Source organism: Crotalus tigris, unplaced genomic scaffold, assembly GCF_016545835.1.
Source record: "Crotalus tigris isolate CLP2741 ecotype Arizona unplaced genomic scaffold, ASM1654583v1 scf7180000024117.2648584, whole genome shotgun sequence".
Lineage (NCBI taxonomy): Eukaryota > Metazoa > Chordata > Lepidosauria > Squamata > Viperidae > Crotalus > Crotalus tigris.
This window is the reverse complement of record NW_024100394.1, coordinates 913283-936240: the sequence shown is the minus strand read 5'-3', so window position 1 is coordinate 936240 and position 22958 is coordinate 913283. Positions and strand designations below refer to the sequence as shown.

The 22958-nt window shown below is 35.9% G+C and overlaps 1 protein-coding gene across 1 annotated transcript in view; it reads right to left on the bottom strand.

Annotated features, from left to right (window-relative positions):
• The window catches only part of DLGAP2 (DLG associated protein 2), a 358902-nt gene that overhangs the window by 99698 nt on the left and 236246 nt on the right, over positions 1-22958 (bottom strand). Inside the window, exon 4 of the mRNA XM_039322598.1 lies at positions 14875-14940. The gene's annotated coding sequence lies outside the window, so the exon portion shown is untranslated. The remainder of the gene's footprint in view (positions 1-14874; positions 14941-22958) is intronic.

Sequence of the window (22958 nt, the reverse complement as noted above, 5' to 3'; positions counted from 1 at the left end):
GTAACAAGTTCATACATAATCCTTGTTTTTGGCTTTGGATCCCCAAAAGTTGTTTTGCATGTATCCGAATTTACAGCCCAAATGTTGGAGATGTGGAAATTTAGATGCAACTTATTTTCATATCTGGTGGACCTGTAGAGATATTAAAGCCTTTTGGATTAAGATTTGGTGGAATATTCAAAAGATTTTAAAGAGAAATATAAAGTTTACTCCGCAATTATTTTTGTTGGGTATTATTGTAGATTTTGATGTTAAAGAAATCAATTTGATGTTTAATTTTATAACAGCTGCAAGATTATTGATGGGGCAATAGTGGAAGAAAAACTCACTGCCTACTTTGGAAGAATGGATAAGGTGTCTAATTTAGCAGAAATGGCGAAAATCTCCGCCTACTTGAAAGACCATTCACAAGAAAGATACATTATGGTTTGGAGAAGATGGATTGATTATATTCAAAAGAAATATGAAACTGAAAAGTATTATCTTGCTTTTGAGTAGATTTTAGATAATTATTAATAGTTTTAATCATATTATTATTTTTGTTTTAATTTGTTAATATTTGTTTTGAGAAGGAGTTAAAGTGTGTTATGGTTTTGATTGATAGTATAGTTGGTTTATGTTAGTTAGATTATGTTTGTTTATTTGTTACCCTGTAATCAGCTCTGGGAAGTGGGGGAGGGGGGAAGGGGTGAGGGGGGTTTATATTGTAATAAATTTGTAAAACTTTTAATCCTTGTTTTTGGCTAAGATGACTTCCCCATTTCAAACCGTAAGTGTGAATAAATACACACAAGAAAAACAAGAAACTGGAGTGAACTTTGTTTTTTGAACTCCTATAAGGCCTATTAGATTCAGGAATTAAATGAAGATTCATATTTTATGTTCTATTTTGAAATCCAGCAATCAACATGGCATTATTACGAATCTGAAATATGCAATCTACACTGTAGTCTACAGAAGGTTGGCACACAGAAAAAATACAAAATGCTACCTACAACTTAAAAAATACTAGGCATTAGTCTACAAAGCTAACTGCACTTAATGCTAGGATACATTTAACTACAGAAGAAATGTTACCTTTTCAAACAGGAGGCCCCCAAACTCCATTTTTACATGAAAAATTGGATTCCATAGAATACAACAAAATCTGTGAAAGTAATAATAATACTTAATGCTTGGTGCTTTGGATAGTGACTAGCAATTTTTAATACACTACATCTAAACATTTCATGATATTTCAACACTGAAGAAAAGGAAACTGGATTTTTTTCCCCCCTCATCATTGTCTGGTTCAGACATAACATTAAAGTATAGTTGAATATTTAGGCTATACACATTCTCCTTTCCCCTGGTGTGTGGAGGTGTATGAAATCAAAAATTTTTATTTGTAAACCAGAAGTCACCCAGAATTCATTTTTTAAATTATGGATTTTGCAAATACGTTAGCATTTAATCAAAATTCCAGGTTTACTTAATTCCAAAAGTTAAGTTCTATTTATTATTATTTTTTTACGATTTGTATGCCACCTAATTCACCAGATTCTGGAAACAGTCAGATATTTCCAAGTTCTGATTGATATAAAATTGGATGTAAATACTTCTAATGTCCCCACTGGCACAAGCTAGGGGAGAAGGTACAAGCCATAGCTACAGTTTATAATTATGTCTGAACCAGCAAAAAATGTTAAGGAAAAACTGAATTATTGGATGTCTGAAATAAAACTGTGTGAGACTGTAGCAAATAATTTAGTCTTAGTATATCTAACAATTATATAAAAATGATTCTGTTCCGTAGCCTTCAGCCTCCAAACTGACCCCGATGATCCCAGGCAGCATGGAAATTACAAGCTCTGTTGTCTGGATAATTTGGAACTTGTGACTGCAATACATCTGAGTATTATCAGATGAGGAAAACCACAAATGTCTAATAGCGGCATTCCTAAATGTTTTAAAGACGTGTTGTTTCCAAATACAAGAACAAGAAATGATCTTTCCTTCAGAATTCATTTACAGAAATCTTTTGAAAACTCTGGTGGGGCTGCTGAAGATGTTCAAGTTTTAATATGAGTTTTTGATCTAATTGCCATTTTGCTGGACACAGCTTCATGTCTTGTTTGTTTTCCCAAGAACATAGTAACTGGAAATTGTACAGCCTTAGTGTGAAATGCTGAGAATTGTTATTTACTGTATATGCCGGCGTATTAGGCGACCCGGCATATAAGACGACCCGTCTTTATAGCCGGGCCGCATTCCTAGAATGTCGTCTTATACGCCGGAAACTACCAGTATTTCCGGCGTGTAAGACGACTCGGCGTATAAGACGACCCCCGTCTTTGGCGCCGATTTCAGCGCTCGCGGAAGTCGTCTTATACGCCGGCATTTACGGTAAGTAACAATAGTTGGGACAAGCCTCATTAATAAATGCTGTAATATTTCAATTAATTTGATTTCTAATGTGGCATACATCACGGGCAGTTTTGTTTGCAATTCTGTTCTACTATTAATGCTAATACTATATGTTATTTCTAGGAAACCCAAAAGTGCTTTTTCATGAGGCAACTGGACTGTCTTTTTTTCTCTTTGAAGGCGTTTCATTTCTCATCCAAGAAGCTTCTTCAGCTCTGACTGGATGGTGGGGAATGGAAGGATGTATACTCCTTGCAGACAGCTGGTCATTTGCATTCTTGTAGAGAGTCATTGATGCCAGTTGGAGGCTTATCTGTGTCATCAGGGTCACCTGAGTAGTGCAAATGGTTATGGAGCCTTCTTGGAACTGTTCAAAGGACTGTTTTGTGACTGAAGATAGATGATATCGTATCCCTCCCCCTCTGTTGAGAGAGGGCTGTTCAATTTTGAAGGTTCCACAACCATTTGCACTACTCAGGTGACCCTGACAGCTGTCTGCAAGGACTATAAATCCTTCCATTCCCCACCATCCAGTCAGAGTTGAAGAAGCTTCTTGGATGACAAATGAAATGTCTTCAAAGAGAAAAAAAGGAAGCCCAGTTGCTCATGAAAAAGCACATTTGAAAGAAATACAATAACAAGCAGAACAAAATGTATAAAAATAAATACAGAATGGAACATTTAAGGGCTGGTTTAAATGGCTGTGTATGGTTAACACATCAAACTAGACCATTGCTGATTTAACCATGGAATACTGAATTAGCCATTCTGTATATGCACAAACAGACCTCCATTCAGGACAATTTTAGGAATGTTTTAATTCAAATGAATGAAAGAGGCCTACTGTATACATGCTTAACCTTCTAGATTCTTCCTTCTAGCTATATAATGTAAGAATAACAGAATAACAGAGTTGGAAGGGACCTAGGACAGTGATGGTGAACCTTTTAGAGACTGAGTGACCAAACTGCAACCCAAAAACTACTTATGCATTGTCGAGTGCCGGGTGGGTGTGGCCCATCAGCTGGATGTGGCCCATTGACTGGGTGTGGCCAATTGGGTAGGCGTGGCCCATTGGGTGGGCATGGCTGCAGTGGTAACGGCAGACTGGGTGGGACTAAAAAGTTCAATCAATCAATTCCAACTTTGCAAGATCTTTTTTTTCGCGAGAAGTTGAAATTGATTGATTGAACGGGTTTTTTTTGCATACGACGGCAGAGGCCTAAAGCGAAAAGGTTTTATAAAACCCAGCTGAAGGCCTAGGACTGGGGCAACGGTGCGTGTGCCCACAGAGAGGGCTCTGAGTGCCATCTCTGGCACCCGTGCTATAGGTTCGCCACCACTGACCTAGGAGGTCTTCTAGTCCAGCCCCATGCTCAAGTAGCAAATCTTATAATGTTTCAGACTGATGGAGCACCCACAACTTCTGCAGGCAAGTTGTTCTACTGATTAATTGTTCAGTCAGTAAATTTCTCTTTAATTCTAAGTTGGTTCTGTCCTTGATTAGTTTCCATGTGCTTTGGTCCAGTTCCTGGTATGAGAGCAACTGCACTGCCCTACAGCCAACCTTTAACACACTTTCAGGAATGAGACTGGGCAATGTTATAACCCTAACCTACTCTGCAATATGATTCAGGATAGTTTCAGGACAGCAATTGAAGGCTTCCACGATGGGCTTACCCCTCCCACCCATGTCACCTACTGGCAGGAGCATCACTACTGCTTTCCTGAACATACAGTGGATAGGAATTCAATCTCTAATTTGTATCATTGATTAATGGACCCTACATTTTACTGTGGGTCTCTTCTGATGGGACTCTCCATCTCTTGATTAATCTGGATGACCTCTTGGTGGCAGGATCTATGAAATCATTTTAGAAGACTGTTTGCCTGCTGCCTAAATGATTAGAAGATAAAATTTTAAAGGCAAAACAGAGAATCCTAAATTATAGCACTTTTAGTGTTATAATACTCTGGAGCTTTCTCTCTTTCTCCCCTGTGAAGATGGGCTCCTCTATGAATTAATGTTGGTTAGACAAAAGGTCTCTTTTCTCCCCTTTCCACAATTCCACATGTATGTAAGAGAGAGAGAGAGAGAGAGAGAGAGAGAGAGAGAGAGAGAGAGAGAGAGAGAGAGAGAGAGAGAGAGAGAGAGAGAGAGAGCGCACATAAGAAATCCTAGCTGATAGATATACGGAACTTCTGATTAGTAAAATATCTTTAGGCTGCAGCAAGTAGGATATGAAAATGAGCCCAACACTGACAAAGAATAAATTCTGTGTTGAGGTGAGCTCTGTACCGACCAATACATCCTCACACATTGTTAAGTAGCACTGTCTCTGTCCACAGAAATAAAATTATAAAATTTATAAAAATACAGTTTTAAGAGGAAGAAAATTAAATAAACTGTAGTCAAAGCATTCACAAACAGGAATGTTGAAATTTATCTGTAAAACAACCTGCTGTTTCACTATAAAAGCAGCCAACAGCCTAGTAGAAGGATAAGCAATAGTTTTTAATAGCACGGTGCTCATGAAGAAGACTTACATGACAAACAGTGAAAATAGCACGAGTGAAGTTTATCTTAAAAAACAGAACAGAACACAACCCAAATCATTGGAGTGAGCTACAAAGTTTAGGTAGTCCCAAATGAGGCAGAATATCTATCTTGATACCAATTTTACTAGTGGGCAGGCCAAGATCATCATTTTGGTGGTACTGATTGCTGTTTACTTATAATCTAAAACACAGAAAAAAACCTCATTTAATCATAAATATATTTATCAGAAAAAATTTTTTCCTGAAGTTTATAAAATTGTGCTACTTAAAAAAAAAGTCTACTATAATGTTTCTCTCCCTCCCCCTCCCTCCCTCCCTCCCTCCCTTTTTCTTGTGCCTGGATGTGTGTGTGTATGTGGGTGTGGGTGTGAGTACCTTTCAGCCAGTGTTGACTCCTGATGATTGCCTGGGCTAGTTCCTACAGTTTTCTTGGCAAAATTTCAGAAGTAGTTTTTTCCATTGCTTCCTTATTACTAAGGCTAAGAGAGTGACCAGTTCAAAAATCACCTAACTGGCTTTGTGCTTAAAATGGGACTAGAATTCACAGTCTCCTGGTTTCTAGCCTGCTGCCTTAACTACTACACCAAAGCTTTCTTGGCAGGATTTTAAAACATAGCTTTTCTCTTTCCTTGAACTCCTGTTCCTGGAACACTGGCATACTTTTTTCATTTTTTGATACTGTGCCTTGTTAGAATGCTCAGTCTTTACTACAGCTGATTTGATTTGTAGGGGCAGATACCCCCAAATTTTTATTTACGTTGGATTGTTTTGGAAGTCATTCTGATATCTCTCTTTTGTTTCCCAGGAGACCTGTTCAGTCAGCAGACACCACACGAGTTGGCTGTTAGAAGAATGATTTCTAGCACAAGAATTTTTTTCACGTTATTTTTCTATTTATTTTTTCTATTTATAGCTAAATAATTAATTAAACTATTATCTAATGTAGGAGCACACGAACACTTCACACCAAGAATTTATGCATCATGAGTAGTACATGGACTTTGTTGCATGTTAAATTCTTAGATTTAGATGAACTGGTCAGATGGAACACTTCCAGCACAGATTCCGATGGAAGGAAATTAATTGTCCAATTGTGTTTCACTTCCATTTCCAAAAACATTGTAGCAGTTGCTCCTAGTGGTTTGTGCCCATTAATTGGAAAGTTGTTTAAAGGATTTTGACCAGATATTGCATTATTCAAGGACTATTACAAGTAAATTGGATGACAACCCGGAAGCATAGACCTCAAAAGATTTTTTTCCCCCAAACAACTGCAGAATCCAATCCTTTACTAAATTTGGTCACAAATAGTCCTCGTTCCAGTTAATATAAACTTGTTATTCTGGGGATGACTAAACAGAAACTGAGAATAAATATATATGTATACTTTAAAAAAAAAACTTCACATAGCATATAATATTGTGTGGAACTCGGTATGTTATGGTGTCATGTTTCATGGGCATATTTTTCATAAATAATATTAGACTTACAATATGATCCAAACAGTATATAGCTTGGATCCTTATGCATATAAGTCTTTTTCTCTTTTATCCATAGTAACTGGAAAAATGTTAAATGAGCAATCCTTTTGTAGATATGTAAAATTATCTTTCTGTCCAATGACCTAAGTGCTGAACTACAACATCTAACATAATAATGCATATTTTAGTATTAAACAAAACTTCCATATCCAAACATACAAATTACAATATTCTACAAATAATAGCTACAAGTTTTTCCTTTATTAATTCGGACAATCTATTTTGGCAGTCACAAATCAGGAAAAAAGCATAAATCTGGATAAAAGAAGTCTGTAAAAAAGATTAAATTCCACAAAGGAAATCAAAATTTTGAAAATTTTGGAGACAACAGGGCATACTTCCCTCTTTTTGAGAAGGCAAGGACATCCATAGGAAAGTGAAAAAGCAGCAATCAGTTGATGACCAAGATTATACTCTTTTTCTTACTATTTTGGGGGAGAGTGCATTTGGGGATTATATTTGAGTTGTGTTATTAAAGCTTCCCCTTTTGGAGAATTTAGTTGGTGTCATTCCAAAAGGACCAATTTAGACATTCAAACTGGGAATGATGAGCTACTTCTTATTTAATAGTAAAGTACATATTTAATTGTTATGTTCCAAGCTTTAACAACAATTCTTCTTTTGGGACCAGACTTGCACATGGATGGTACAATAGACAGTTAAATTATTATTTCAATTTGCCCTAAATGATTCCAGAAACTTCCTCACCTACCCACTGCAGAACTAACCATTACTTGAATCAGAGTTATTTACAGACTTTGCATTATTTTAATAGTATAGGCACATATTTCTATTTTCAAAGGAAACCGATGACTGCTGCTGGTTTCTGATATTCACAAGTAGTTGGGCTTTTACCTGCTCAAGAAACAGTAACATGAAAATTTCAATCAGAAAAAGGGTAAAAAGCCTAACTGAAACAATTTAAAAATCAACAGTAATTTAAGCTACATTTTCTATATATGCAGACATAGAATTTCAAACTCCAATATCTGTCTCTTTGACACACAATATGCCTCTTTTAGTAGAAGAAATTTAGATAAACATAGCATCTGTCAAAAGCCGCAATAGATTTACGGAAAGTATGTGCAAATTGGTTAGATATGCTAAATATGCTCAGTGTGTTACCAGTCTCAAAAACATAACACTGTTTTTCTTTTAAAAAGATGAACTAAATGAAGATTCTTAATTTTAATTTATCTTTCTAAGTTCCTTTCACAGTTATGCATACCTACTTTCAGGGCAAAGGGCAAATTAACTAAAGACTAGGCAGTGTCAATAGGCTCTATCTTGAAGCCCAGAAGAATCCTTGTCTTTCTCCCTGACCAGAGCTTCATTTATTAAAATATCCTTTAAATTTTCAATAAAATATGGAAAGATGGCATGCTCCTAAACAGAATCAGTACGATCGTCTTTATTTACAAAATTATTCTCAGTTGTAAATGGACCTATCCCTATAAGGGAGTTGCACAACCATAACAATTGAATATGTGATACAGTGGGCCTATAGTGGAATTATTAGCCTTTATTCCAAATTACACTGATTCCTTGGCACTCATATGGGATTCTAAGTCTATTTAATTTATAATCGAAAAGCACCCCATCTGCTCCTGGAACTGTTAAAACTGCATATGATTAGATCAAAGTCATGTGTGTAAGATAAATTTCCGGATCAGTCTGCCTCCTGAATGTATTGATTCACCACATGTCCTTTGTTTTGAGGGGATATAATGTTGGTTTGTTTTCAAGAAGACTCTAAATTAGAGATCCTAGCTTGCAAAGTATAGTAAGATGATTTTGAGAGTGTAAACTAGGCTTTGCTTGCTCTTGTGGCATATTATTCAAAATGTGCCTTAAATGACTGGCATTGACCATACCATTAGCAGAGAACACTACATGTGTCATTGGTATGACTAAACCGAGAACCTGGTTTCCTTGTCCTCTATCTTACTAACAAACATGATATTAAAGCCTTAATAGACTATGAGGGATAGTGGAGGTATAACTGCTAGGGCCAATCCATTTGTTTATTTGATGGAAGAAAATGATTTGGAATGTAAAGGAAGTCAATGATAAACAGCATGAATTAATTAAATGAAATGAAAGGGAAAGGTACTTAAGTTGTGTTCCTGTAAAACTAAGAAAAAGGAAGACCGAATAGATCTTAATGAACATGCTAATTTTGCAGGTTAAGAACTAATGAATTAGAACTATGGATGTATAGATTTAATTAAGAATGAAATGACTAAGTTATATGGCAAAAGACTGTTCTGGATGCACATGAAAACAGATACATATAAGTGGGTGATAATTGCATGTTATGGCTCCAGTGAATTGTGATAATAAAAGAATCAGATATAGGTTTCAGGGAAAATTGTGCAACATTTTGATTTAATGATGAGAGCTGGGAAAAATTCCATTACATGACATCAATGGACAGATGCGAATGAAATGAGGAGGCTATAGAAAAAGTGATTGGACCTTTTAGATACTGAGAAATGACTAAGAATTGCAAATAGTATAGTGAATATCTGCTTGGAAAAAAGTCTGTTGTTTTTTAAAATAACTGGTTTACGTTTACATATATTCTGCAAAGAAATGAATATAAACTTACAGTCGTGACTGGTTAATAATGGAAGATTGAGAGAATTAGCGAAGGACACAAAGATAAGGTTAAAGAGAGACAGACAATAATAATAATAATAATAGTAGTAATAATAATCATCATCATCATCATCATCATCATCATCATCATCACCCCAAAACAACTGGAGCACCACTTGAACACCATAGGCATTGACAAATTCGCCATTAGTCAATTGCAAAAGGCGGCCTTACTAGGAACTGCTTCCATGCTGCAACGATATCTGTATACCATCAAACATCCACATCTGCCTATCCCAGGTCATGGGTAAAGACTCGATAGGTAGACAAAATGCCAAATCCAATCTGAACATCTGGCTGACTATGCGATGATGATTAATAATAATAATAATAATAATAATAATAATAATAATAATAACAACAACAACAACAACAACAACAATAATAAAGTTGGGAGGGATCTTGGAGGTCATCTAGTCCAATCCCTTGCCCAGGCAAGAAATCCTATACTATTTCAGACAAATGGCTGTCCAGTCTCTTCTTAAAAACTTCCAGTGTTGGAGTATTCACAGCTTCTGGAGGCAGGTTGTTCCACTGATTAATTGTTCTGTCAGGAAATTTATCCTTAGTTCTAGGTTGCTTCTCTCTTGGTTTCCATCCGTTTCTTCTTGTCCTGCCTTCAGGTACTTTGGAAAATAACTTGACTCCCTCTTTTTTGTGGCAGCCACTGAGATATTGGAATACTGCTATCATGTCCCCCCTTGTCCTTCTCTTCATTAAACTAGGCATACTCAATTCCAGCAACCATTCCTTATATGTTTTAACCTCCAGTCCTCTAATCATCTTTGTTGCTCTTCTCTGTATTCTTTCTAGAGTCTCAACATCTTTTTTACATTGTGGTGACCAAAACTGAATGCAGTGGCCTTACCAAGGCATTGTAAAGTGGTATTAACACTTCACATGATCTTGATTTTATCCCTCTGTTAATTCAGCCTAGCACTGTGTTGGGTTTTTTTGGCAACTGCAGCACACTGCTGGCTCATATTTAAGTGATTGTCCACTAGGACTCCGAGATCCCTCTCACAGTTGCTACTATTGAGCAAGGTACCACCTGTACTATACCTGTTGTTTGACAACATCAAAAAAGTATCTTTTGAAAATGGTAGCAGAAGAAAAGCTATGAAAGTAAGTTGAATGACTATAAAAAAAGAGAAATTTTAAAACCTATGTGGAAAAAAACCAGTCTTTTAACATAATGAATGAAAAATAAATACTGTATTGAACAGGCAATGGTGTTTTAATGGAAGTAAAAAAATATTATTGGAATTAAAAATAAAAATAATGGAGTGATTTGTGATAAAACTGAAGTAAGGGAGTCTTGGAAAGAGTATAACAGAGATGTTATGGGAATAATAACAGTATTTCAAAAAGTAGTGCTGCAATAAATGCCATAAATATTGGTATCTAAAAAGAAATTGAAGAAAAGCTTGAAAAGTAGTAGGGTTCAACTAGTGTATCTGGAGGAATATGGAAAATAGGATGTGGTTTGCTTATAGAGAGGCAGTGTGATGGTTTAGCATTTTGAACGAACAGTGCATTTGTATGTGGTCATTGGAAGAAAGTGTTTATTGTTCCCTGAGCAAAGGAGAACATAGCATGGGGTGGGGGGATTGGTTTGTTAAGTATGCTAGCAAGTGTCTGGCGACATTCTGCTTGAAAAGTTTGAAGGAACAACAGTGAATTATAAAATGTTATGCACAATATAGAGTTGAGGTCTGGTTGACAAATCTGATACGACTGATATATCATAAAGCATGCACAAGTGGAATGCTTTGTAAATGGTTAGTAAACAGGAAGTAAGACAAAGGTGTCAGATGCCCCCTTGTTTGTTTAAGGTATCTATGGATAAAGTTATAAGGAATACTTCAGGCAATATCCTGAATTATGGCTTTGGATAACTCCTGAGTTAAGTGGTAATTTTCTTTTCTTTGGAATGCCTTATAGCTTAACTTTTAAGAAAACAAGCAAATTGATGACAGAACAAATTGACCTAGAGTTCTGGCTGGAAACACAAATAATATTTTGGACACATTTGTGAAGGCCCAGTTCCCTTGAAAAGTCAATCTGCAGTCAAAGGTGAAAAGAAAAGAAGAAAAGGATGATCAGCAGTAAGATGAATAGTTTCAATTACAATGGTGGTGGGTACACCATTTGGGGACCTGAAGCCAGGCTGGAGAAACTCTATCTATCTGGTTGCTAAGAATCAACAATAACTCGATGAAACATAATTAATCATGTCTATAGTCTTTTCCCCTTGGCTTTAGTTATTTGCTTTCAAAACAATCCTACAAATAATCCTTTAAAATTAAGTTGCTGCCTTGCTAATCCATCCAATGTAGTTCTTACATTGCCTACTCCTCCTCCTCATATTTTTACAATAGTTAAAATAAATAAAAATCTCTTGTTCTTGCTTATATATCCACATAGATTTTTCTCTACTTTCCTTCCCATTAGTGTTAGGCAATTGGATAGAATTTAATTTTGGAAATAAAATAAATAGGAAAGTCCGCAAATTAAGTTATTCATATTGGCAGGTTCTGTGTAATATCTGAATGTTAGAAAAATCTGAATGTTAGAAAAATCAAAATATTTTACACAATTAGTTTCAGTAGAAAGAAGTATGTGAGAGTGGGTACTTTTAATTTGCATTGTAAATCACTTTGTGAAAAATATTTGTGATAGCAAGAATATACAAATGCTTTAAATAAATTAACATGTAAATGTAATCATCATATGGTATATTAGAAATTCAATTATTTTGTTTTAAATAATGTTTACCTAGCTGTAATATGCTGGTTAAAGTAACATGTTTGTGAGAATAAAAGTGCTAAATTTATGCAGTGTTCTATAATTATTTTCCAACATGTTACAAAATGGAAAACACCTGAAACAGTTCATTTTTCTTACATGCTTCTAACTGCAAAAGAACAAAGGGAAGGAGAATAAAACAGAATCAGTGTGAAATTATTTATCCTCATTATTCATTCAAAGCAGAAAACCTAGTGTTGGTGTTCATTTAAGGGTATACTGTAACTATCCAATTCATCACATTTATCAGCTTCTATGAAACCAAACCATGACCGGGCAGAAGCAATATAGTCACTATTGTTTTAACTGGATATTTTCCAGGAACACAAGGTTGAAGGTGAAGACAGCTTATGCCACACAATTTTCTTTCACCTACTCTTTTTTTTTTTAAATATCTACACAAAGACTGACAAAGATGACAACAGGTGTTAACTAGAATTTCTGCCAAAGTACATTATGGTCAAAAAGCAGTATTTTACACATCATACATTTCTTTGGAATTTGCCTAGCCTAGGTTAGGTATTTTTATATTCCACTGATTACAGTTAAAGATTAAACATAGGGATACTTTTGTCTGAATAGAAACAATATTTTGGCTATTTCAAATTGATTTTGCTTGAATGACAATATGTACCTGTCACAGATTTGAAATTCCTTACCTCACCCACCCACCCACCCAAACCCCATTTTTCTATTTCTTTTCAGATTCCTGGTTCTGCTTGTCTGTTCTGTTGAATCCTCCCTCCTTTCCTTTCCTTTATCAAGTCCATATGTACAATAAGTCTCCTTCTACCTTCCTTTTTCTTCTCACAATTCAGGTCAGCCCAGCTAATAACAAGCCAATATTCTTAGATCTAGATGAACTCAGTCAAGGATTCTTATGACCAAAGCAAATCAGCCATTCACTTTCTGTGACAGATAGGCAGCTAAGATAATCATCTTAGCTAATCATACTTTGGATTTTTGATACTAATTAAAATAAATTTAGTAAAGTACTTTAAAGGGTATGAATGACATCATATACGATATAAGCACATAAGTAACTGCCAATGGCTGGACAGATTTCCATAATTGTGCATAAGTGACATTTAGAAAGTAAAGTATATGCTTGCAACTTAGACATTTTGTTCCAAGACAACAGAGCCTATATATGGGTGTAAATGCCTATATATTAAACTGGGCAATATGAACAATGTAGGGATCTTTCTGGTGACCTGCTTGCACAGCTAGGTCCCTATCTGAACTTCTGAATCTGATTTCTGGGTTAGTGCCAGAATCCTTTGCTTTTTGGTGTTAGGAACTCAATCAGAGAGAACTCAGAAGTTCATTGCTTCAATAGTGCTCATGGTGGTGGTGGTATAGGTAATGGAGAACATGCATTGTTTCATGATATCAGTAGCATGATGTCATTCAATTCTAACCTGCTACCCAGCTACGCAGGACATGTTGTCAATGTCTCATCCCAGTATCTGAAGAATGTTGAGGCCTAAGTAGGATGAAACAGGCTAAAGCAAGGTTCTCCAAACTTAGCAACTTTAAGATTTGTGGATTTCAATTCCCAGAATTCCCCAGCCAGGGAATTCTGGGAGTTGAAGTCCACAAGTCTTAAAGTTGCCAAGTTTGGAGACCCCTTGGCTAAAGCAAGATGGAGCTATGGTTTGTGCACTAAAATGCCTCATCTTCTCTGATGTTATCTCTTGACAAGATGGCACTATTCCAAAGAAGTAGGTCTGGACATGCAGCTTCTGCTGGATGGGCAAATGGAGACTATGGCCAAGGGTCCTTGGCCATGTTCCCACTGCTGCCTCAGTTGTGGCCATACCTGTTGCAGAAGCACCTCACAATAATGTATGCCTTCACAACCACTTGTTTGGACTACTGCAATCTGCTTACAAGGCAGTAGAAGATCACTCAGAAACTACAATTAATGTAAAAGGCAGAGACTCACTGGCTGGTGCTCATTGCCATGAATACCTCATATCAGCTATAGGACTATCATTCACTTTTCATTGGCTTCTGAGTGCAATTAGAGGTTTGTCTTAATCTATTAAGTCCTACATAGATTGGCATCTAGGTACTTTCAGGACTGCCTTCTGGAGCCAGAGGAAAACCATCTAATCTGTTAACAAGACATATAAGATGAAACGGTTTATCATGATCAGACTTGCTCTCCTTTTGTTGTTGTTCTGGAAGTTACTATAAATATAATACTTCCAGATCATTTGGAAAGAGATAGGACCCCATCTATGTTTACTACTGGATATTGCAAGTTCCACTATACTTCATCTATATGACACTGGGCTTTATTTTTTTATTTTATTTCTTATTGTGGACATTTTAGCTGCATTACTGTGGGTATTTAATGTTATTAAATTGAATAAATTGTGGTGATGTTAAAATATTAATAATTAAATTGTGTCTGCCTCTGTGTATATATCTACATACATACTATGTATGTATGTATGTATGTATGTATGTATGTATGTATGTATGTGATAAAATAATTTTTCTTATGGCATTGTGGGAATTTTTTCTTGTGTGAAAAGAGCCTAGATCATGAACTCAATACTTTCCAAAATTTTTAAATTAGAATGGACTGTTAGACTATTCTCATAATTTTTCCCAATGAATTTAATTCATCTATATCATCTTTTTTTAAAAGCTCTGTTTTTGAATGTTTTGGCTTTTTATGCCCAACACACAAAGTGAGAAAAGCTGAAAGTGTTGGTGGTGTAAAATGAATGTTGATCCTAAACCTTAAATTAAAATCCTATTCTAATTATGAAATAAAGCAAAAATGCCTGCAATCACACAGTTGCTTTTGAAAAGCTGAAGCATTAAGTGGCATATAAGGATGGACCAAGACGAGTTTTGTTCAGCTAAGAAATATTCTCTGTACCTAGCTCTTCCTCTGGCGTGCCAGGAAAACTGATCCCTGTCTTGAGGAGGTCACCACCGTCTTCCTCTGAAAAGACAGAAAAAGGTCAAGAATATAGATATTTTTAGACTCACAATTAGGGGATAACACATTTTCAAAAAAATCAGTATCTCTTAAAACATGGGGGCATTCTGGGAGTTGAAGTCTATACATCTTAAGGTCGCGGAGGCTGAAGAAACAGTGTCTTAAAAGAACGTATTTTGTTTCAGTCTTCATTTTCTTTCTTAAAACTGTAAAGGTTTTCCTAATATCCCTTCCTAATATGGGTAGTCCTCAAATTCTGACCTGCTGCTTAGACAAGCCTAAAAAAAAAAGCTATTTATGATCCAGATTTGAAGTTCCAATGGCCGGTCTCCATTACTCCAGTCACATGGTTGCATTTTGGGCACTAGGCAACTGGTCCATTTGCAACATCCTATGGTCACGTGACCCTAATTTATGGTTCCCCCCTGAAACTGGCATTTCCAGCAATAGCCACGCCAAAGTGACCGTGGGTTTACTTAACAACTGCAACATTCATTTAACAACCACAGCATTCGCTTTATAACCATCATGTTTGTGTAAATACCACTGCAAAAAAATGATGCAAAATCAGGCATGGTCACATGATGACCTTAATGGCTGTCATGATTTACAACCATAATTGTGGGTTCACTTGTGGTCCTAAATCGAGGACTACCTGTTCTTCATTATGCCAATTATTTTAATTTAAATAAAAGTTCTGAACTGCTTATCTTGGTTTCCCCCTCCTTCAATAATTCCAGTTTTATTTTATTACAGAATATTTTAAAAAAATCATTACATTAATTAACAATCTGTTTTACCTGGATTTTTCATAAAATAAAGAGTTTTGTTCTTTAGTTCTGATAGCTTATATTTTTGTCAATCTATTGTAGTGTCCATGAAGATTCTTAGTCCTTCAGGTCACAGTTGTCCCAAATGTGCTTCTTCAAAAGGCAACTGGACTTTCTTACTTTTTTCTTTGAAGATGTTTTGCTTCTCATCCCAAAGAAGCTTCTTGGATGAGAACCGAAATGTTTTCAAAGAAAAACAAAGAAAGTCCAGCCGCCTTGTGAAAAGGTACCTTTGGGACAATATATTTCAGAATTATAATCTTCACCTAATTTATTTTAGTTATTATAATTTTAGCTGAGAATATAAAGAACTTTCTGTAAGATTTGGATCCATTACTCCATTTTTATATCAACAGATTGTATATTCCAGATTAAAGTCATGATAATGAAATTTATTCTCAAACTTGAGATCTGTTGGCCTATGAGCTGCACAATCTCCAAATAACATGACAGCATACTGAGGGACATCAGGTTGGGGAAGATAACCCATCTAAATCTCATACAACAACAAATGTAGGACAAACAGGCAGAAGACTGGCAGAAGGCATCCATGAACACCAACTAGCAGTCAAAGGCATGACGAAAATTCTTTAATTTCACAATGTATAGACATTTTCAATTGGGAAAATGTGACCATCTTAGACCAGGCCAAATCCAAAAATACCAGGGAATTTCTAGAAGCCTGGAACTCTGACAAACCAGCCCTCAACAGATACAGACATTAACAACATCTATAGACTATGCAAAACAGACAATCAACTGGCCCAAAAGAGAAAAAGACTCCAGCACTTCCCCACCAGTAATCAGCACTCAGGTCAGCATAGATTAACTCCAAGATAAGCAATACCCCAATCAAGAATCTGCCACAGAGCCATTAGTAAACAGCCCAACCGAAGAATCCCTAAGACACCCACCCACCCACCCACCCACCCACCCACCGAGACAGGCAAGACACCAGAATATAAACTGACAGCAAACAGCACTCCTTATTAGCACTGATGATGTTACCTAGTCAGGGTAATGCAATGTCTGCAAGAAAACAAGCCAGCTCAGAGAGCACCAAGGACCCCTCACAAATGCTACTTCATATAGATTTTATTCTGGCTAAGACCTATTCTAAAGGCCAACTAGCATACTTAAGACAGCAACAGTAGGAAAGAGTGTGCAAAACTTGCAAAGTTGAAAAGTTTTCAGAGAAAAAGATTTGCTTTTTTCTATATAAAACTATTCAATTCACTGTGTATTTAAATAAAATCTATTTGGAGAGGTGATGGACAATTCCAGTTAAATGCAAACACAAATCAGGCAGTTTATATAGAGATGGGTGCACGTGCTTGTCTACTGTACGTGTTAAATTGAGAAACAGAGTCTTTAAGTTTATTTCATTATGTGAAGTACAACAATAACAGAAAGATGCCATAAAGTGAACTTTTAAAATAGTATTAAATGGAAGATGGAAGTAAAGGAAAAATAGTTTGTTTGTTTTTAAAAAAGGAGAAATACAAAGTGATAGAGGCGCAGTGCCATGGATTGACTATTATCCTTTAGCCTCTCTTCTCTCTCTTTTAAAAGGAGAACAAAAAGTAAATAACCTCACAGGGATCCTCTTGAACAAATTTAAGTAAAACTTCATAGTTCCTTAACAATAACAATCACTAAAAGATAAAAGTCTTTTATATTTTTTGTGCAATAAAAATAGGAGCAGTTTTTCTTGGCCAACAAACATACCAAATTCCATTCTACTTAATGAATGGTTATGGTCAATACACACAAGCTCTCAGAATGCACACCACTTTTACTTAAGTCATTAAAATCTACTTTTTTTTTTTTAAAGAGAATCATTATGCTGAAAGAAAAAGTACAGCTGTTTGCTTTGCTTTAATGTAAGATTTAAATAAAAGGAATGGGTAATGTTACTGGTCTTTTGTAATTGTGCTTTTCACAGACCATTGCACCCTAGAATGTTTTCCTATTACTCCTATTTGGACATTATCCTGATTATTTTTATTATGTGCCCACAATAAACCAGAGGGATATTTTTCTCTCATTAAAAAAAAAGTCCTTCTCTGATGTGCTATTGTAATCTAAAACAAATCTGTAATTTGTTTCTACATCATCCCTATTAACTGCTGCAGAAGATCAGATTAACTCAAGAGACTGTTATAAATAACTTTCTGCTTCTTTACTTCCCAAAAGTAAAATAAAAAAAATATTCTTTATTTTTTTTACTTCCAAAGAGTGAAAATATTGAGGTTAAACCTTAGGGCAGAGGTCACCAATCTTTCTTGGCTGGTGGACCGGAGAGAAAGGGAGGGGGAAGCATTTTGTGCATGCGTGGGGTCACAAGCATGTGTGCGATACAAATGGGGCAGTGCTAGTGCCTATGTGATACTTGCTAGCCCTGCCCCATTTTTGTGTGGTGCAGCACCCCATTTTCACACCCCATGATGCAGGGGCATCCCGTTTTCATGCCCCATGGCATGTTATCGTCCTGTTTTTACGCCCCATGGTGCAATGGTGTCCCATTTTTGTGCCCCACAGCGCAGCGTCATCTTATTTTTGCACCCCATAGCATGGTGGTAGCCTGTTTTTGTGCCCCGTGGTTGCAGCACTAACCAGCCTATCCTGATTTGCTGATCTTCACAACAATTATCTTATGGACTAAAAAAAAAAAGTCAGACTTTAATATCAATGCAGTTCCTCTACTAATTTATCGAAGGCTGGGTTTCCTCTCCTGAGCAGCTTAAAGAGAAGAAACAGTTTCAATAGAAAGTCAAACAAGAGGTCTCTTTGCAAGATAAATAGAGGAAAAATAGACTCAGACATAATATGAATCTCTATGTCTCCATCTTCATCTTAAGCTTTAGATTATAAAAGAAATGGAGTAAAAAAGCTCCAATCAAATCTATAGCATTTTTCAAGCAGCTACTTAACTATCACTACATTCTTCTATTCTTCATCTTTATGGCAGTGCTCAACGTTTTGAAGGTTTGTTCAGTTTTTATTCAGGCAAAAGCCTCTAAATCAGTTCTGAGTGAAAAGATTTGCAAGGAGAAGGACATTCTGAAGCCTTTGATCTGCTGTGGTTTTCAACAGAAGGACAGGTTTAGGAATTGTCATTTTACCAAACAAAGGGTCCCCTCTCTGCTATTATATAGAGCATCAAAAAGTCTGATGAGTAGCACATGCAGAGGTCAGGTTCTTGCAGACTAGACTAAGTCAGCAAGCCAAAAACCATGAAAAAGAGAGGAATATTAACAAGCTTCTGTGCAAATATGTCTTATTCATACAGGTAGATCTTGACTCACAACTATTCATTTAATGACCATTCAAAGTTAGAACGGCATTGAAAAGTGACTTATGACTGTTTTCACGCTTATGACCGCTGCAGTATCCCCATGGTCACGTGATCAAAATTCGGGCACTTGGCAACTGGCATGTATTTATGATGGTTGTTGCAATATCCCGGGGCCATGTGATCATTTTTTACGAACTTCTGACAAAGTCAATGGGGAAGCCAGATTCATTTAACAACCGTGTTATTCACTGAACAACTGCAGTTAACAGCTGTAGCAAGAAAGGTCATAAAATGGGGTAAAATTCACTTAACAACTGTCTTATTTAGCAATGGAAATTTTGGGCTTAATTGTGGTCCTAGGTCAAGGACCACCTATAATTAAGGCTCTTTCGATTCCACCGAGAACCCTAGAGCTGCAAGAAAAAAAAAATGCTTTGAGCAGAGTCTAACAGAAAAGAGATGTGACAGGAAACAGCACAAACAAGAGGAAGGAGGGCAATATGGAATCATGTCTAAAATAACTAGGTGAAACAGCTCCCCCTAATTGTCAGGGTAGCTTGGAATACTTAGCACTTGAGCACCAAAAGATGCTTTTTACTTTGAACTGAGGAAGCTTCTTGGGTGAGAAGTAAAATGTCTTCAAGAAACTCAATAAAATCTAGTTGCCATTTGAAAAGAAAAAAGAAAAACAACCATGACCTGGATTCCTGAGAACCTCCGTAGACATTTTGGACTTGAGTGTTATTAGCGACATTAAGAAGTGTGGACTTCAACTCCCAGAATTCCCCCACTAGCATGCCAGCACCCCTAGTCCTTCTTTTAAACTAGACATGCCCAATTCCAGCAACCATTCTTTATATGTTATAGCTTCCAGTCCCCTAATCATCCTTCTTGCTTTTCTCTGCACTTTTTCTAGTGTCTCAATATCTAGCCTCAATCTAGATGAGATTTTATTGTTAACAATTGTGGGGTCCACATGGACCCAGAATCATTTGAGTACCCTTCAGGTGAAGCTTTTGAAGTGGTTTTTTTTAAAAAAAAATTGGTTTTCTCCTCATCTCTGGTACATTGGATTAAGATGTGCCATTTCTAATTTACTGCCAGAGTTATTACTGATGAGTTTGTGTCTCCCTCCATTAAGTTACATCACAGCACCTTTAAGTTCTTTTTGTTAGACAATCACAACATATTATGGGTGTTGTAGTTATGGATACTGAATATAAGCTTTTTTTTTAAAAAAATGCACTAATATTTTGCCTATTTGGAATCATTATTCAGTATCAGCGCAAAAGCTTATTAAGCTGGGTAGCAATGTACTTTATATACTGGCCATATTACTAAATTGGAAGGAAACCTAATTTGCATGCTTTAGGATGAAAAATATCCCTGACCTATTGTAAGAAAATTACAGTCATTTGTTTGGACTGGAAAAAATATGTAGGACTATATTTGTCTTGAGGTAACTCACAGGATGTTTAAAATTGTCTAAATGCTCAGATATGACTACAGTATATATACATTGAATGTTTTATCAAGGAATCTTTGAACATTTTGCCTTGTGAGGTCTTCAAAGCATATTTCTTCAAAGGTTAGATTTTTCTTTCTACTGGTACTATAATAATATTTAATGTCTCTCTAGCCCACATGATTTGGTCCTGTTCAGTTATGGTTTTGTTTTGATTTCAATTCATTACAACAGTTAATATAAAGTTGGGGAAAATAGAGAAATTAAAGCTGTAAATGCAATATTGAATTAGATTTTAGTTCTTTTTATTAAAGGGTTTTTCCTTAATATAAAATGTAAATAGAATTAAAGACAAATAATGATAAATGGAAGAACGGGAAAGGAAAGGGAATAGAGAGGATAAAATGAGGGAAAGGAGGAAAAGAAATAAAAAACAAAAAAGCAGTGACTTTCATCTTTTTGGGTGAAATAAAATACCTGGTAAAGTTATAATATTAGCTTTTTAGTTATGTCCAGTAATAACCACTAGTCACAATAACCCACTTAATTGTCAAAACTCAAAGTCAAAGTTTCATTCATTTTTCTCTTTCACGCAGAAAGTCCAGGAGTGATTTCCAAATAACCACAAAACTATTTACATTCTTGTCCCTAATTAATATTGAATTAGATTCTCAAGAAGTGGAATTTGCCATATCAAGCCTGCTATTTGCCAAAGAGAATTATTCTACATAGAAGGAAGGAAATTTGCACTTCTGATGTTAAAGAATACATTCAAGAACTGTGTCATTAATTTTCTGTCTAATTCAAGGGTGGGCAACTCTGCCCCCTTTACAACCTATGGACTTCAATTTCTAGAAATCCTGAGCCAGCTGGGCTTCAATTCCCGGCATGGATGGCTCAGGAAGTTGACTGTTCACAGATCATAAAAAGGTCAGAGTTGCCCACCCCTAGAGTAATCAGTCCTTCTTGAACTTGCATTATTGCAATGGCCAAATTTCATCCACTACTTTGTCAGATCTTGTTCATAATTTTTCTATACTGAAATTATCTTAGTTTTATTGCAAATCTTTTGATAGCTTACATGTAAAAATGCTGTAGAAGAGAATTTCATTTAACCTGTCAGTGCTTTTGAGATTAGAAAAATGGGTGGATGGTGCACTTTTTAAATAACAGCATGACTGTCCTTTATTTTAGTTACTGCCAATTTTGCATGGTTGTGTTCTGCTTTATGAATATTGCTATTAAGTGTCCCTAGATATCCTAGATATCCTCTTAAACTGATATTATTTATCTTCTGAATATATAAATGTGTGTAGACATGTGTATATACACGACTCTGTGTGTGTCTGGATGATTTCTTCACCTTCCAACATTTTAGTCAAAGAAAAATATGCCCATATGTAATTTTATTGCCAATTAAAATTTGCATATAAAGATAAGTAGTACAGGTAATCCTTGACTTACAACAGCTCATTTAGTGACCACTCAAAGTTACAATGGCACTGGCAAAAGTGACTTATTTTTTCACACTTATGACCACTGCAGCATTCCCATGGTCACGTGATCAAAATTCAGATACTTGGCAACTGGCATGTATTTATGAGGGTTGCAGTGTCCCGGAGTCACGTGATCCTATTTTGCGACCTTCTGACAAGTAAAGTCAATGGGGAAGCCAGATTCACTTAACATCCGTGTTACTAACCTAACAACTCTAGTAATTCACTTCACAACTGTGGCAAGAGAGATTGTAAAATGGGGCAAAAGTCACTTAACAACTGTCTTGCTTAGCAACAGAAATTGTGGATGTCAGTTGAGGACTACCTGTAATCCTGGATGCATTCTGAGTATAACTGAGTGTTAGGTATTACTGCTAATCATTGCCTTTATGATCCCGTTAAATTAGAAATAACTAACTGATTGAACATTTCCTTGTCTTGCTTTGAGCACTCTAAATCTATGCTAATTTAGGAAACTATATATAGCAGGAACATTTGCACAGCCAGTAAACATTTCTGTGTACCTGTAGTATGTCAACAATGGCACAATTTAGTGTTATTACTGTAAAAGCATAATTTCTGTCTACCGTATACTTTAGTCTGCTTAAAGGACAGTTAAATAGGCCACCATTTATTGAAAGCAGGATTCACAAGCCTCCAAAGCACCATTTTTCTTTTCCTAAATGACAGTCAAATTGAATTCAATTCATACAAACTTTTATGACTCACTGGGAAGCTTTATGTGCTACAACAGTATAACTGAAAAGTAATTTGAGGGATCCCTTTATTTTATATCTAACAAAATCAGGAAAGTATTACTATTTTGAAAAATGATCTAGTGACCTTTGCACTGAACAAAATGATTTCCATTTGATTTCATCCTATTTCAAAACTAATTTTCTTATTGAGGCTGTTGCAGTAACTAAAAATCA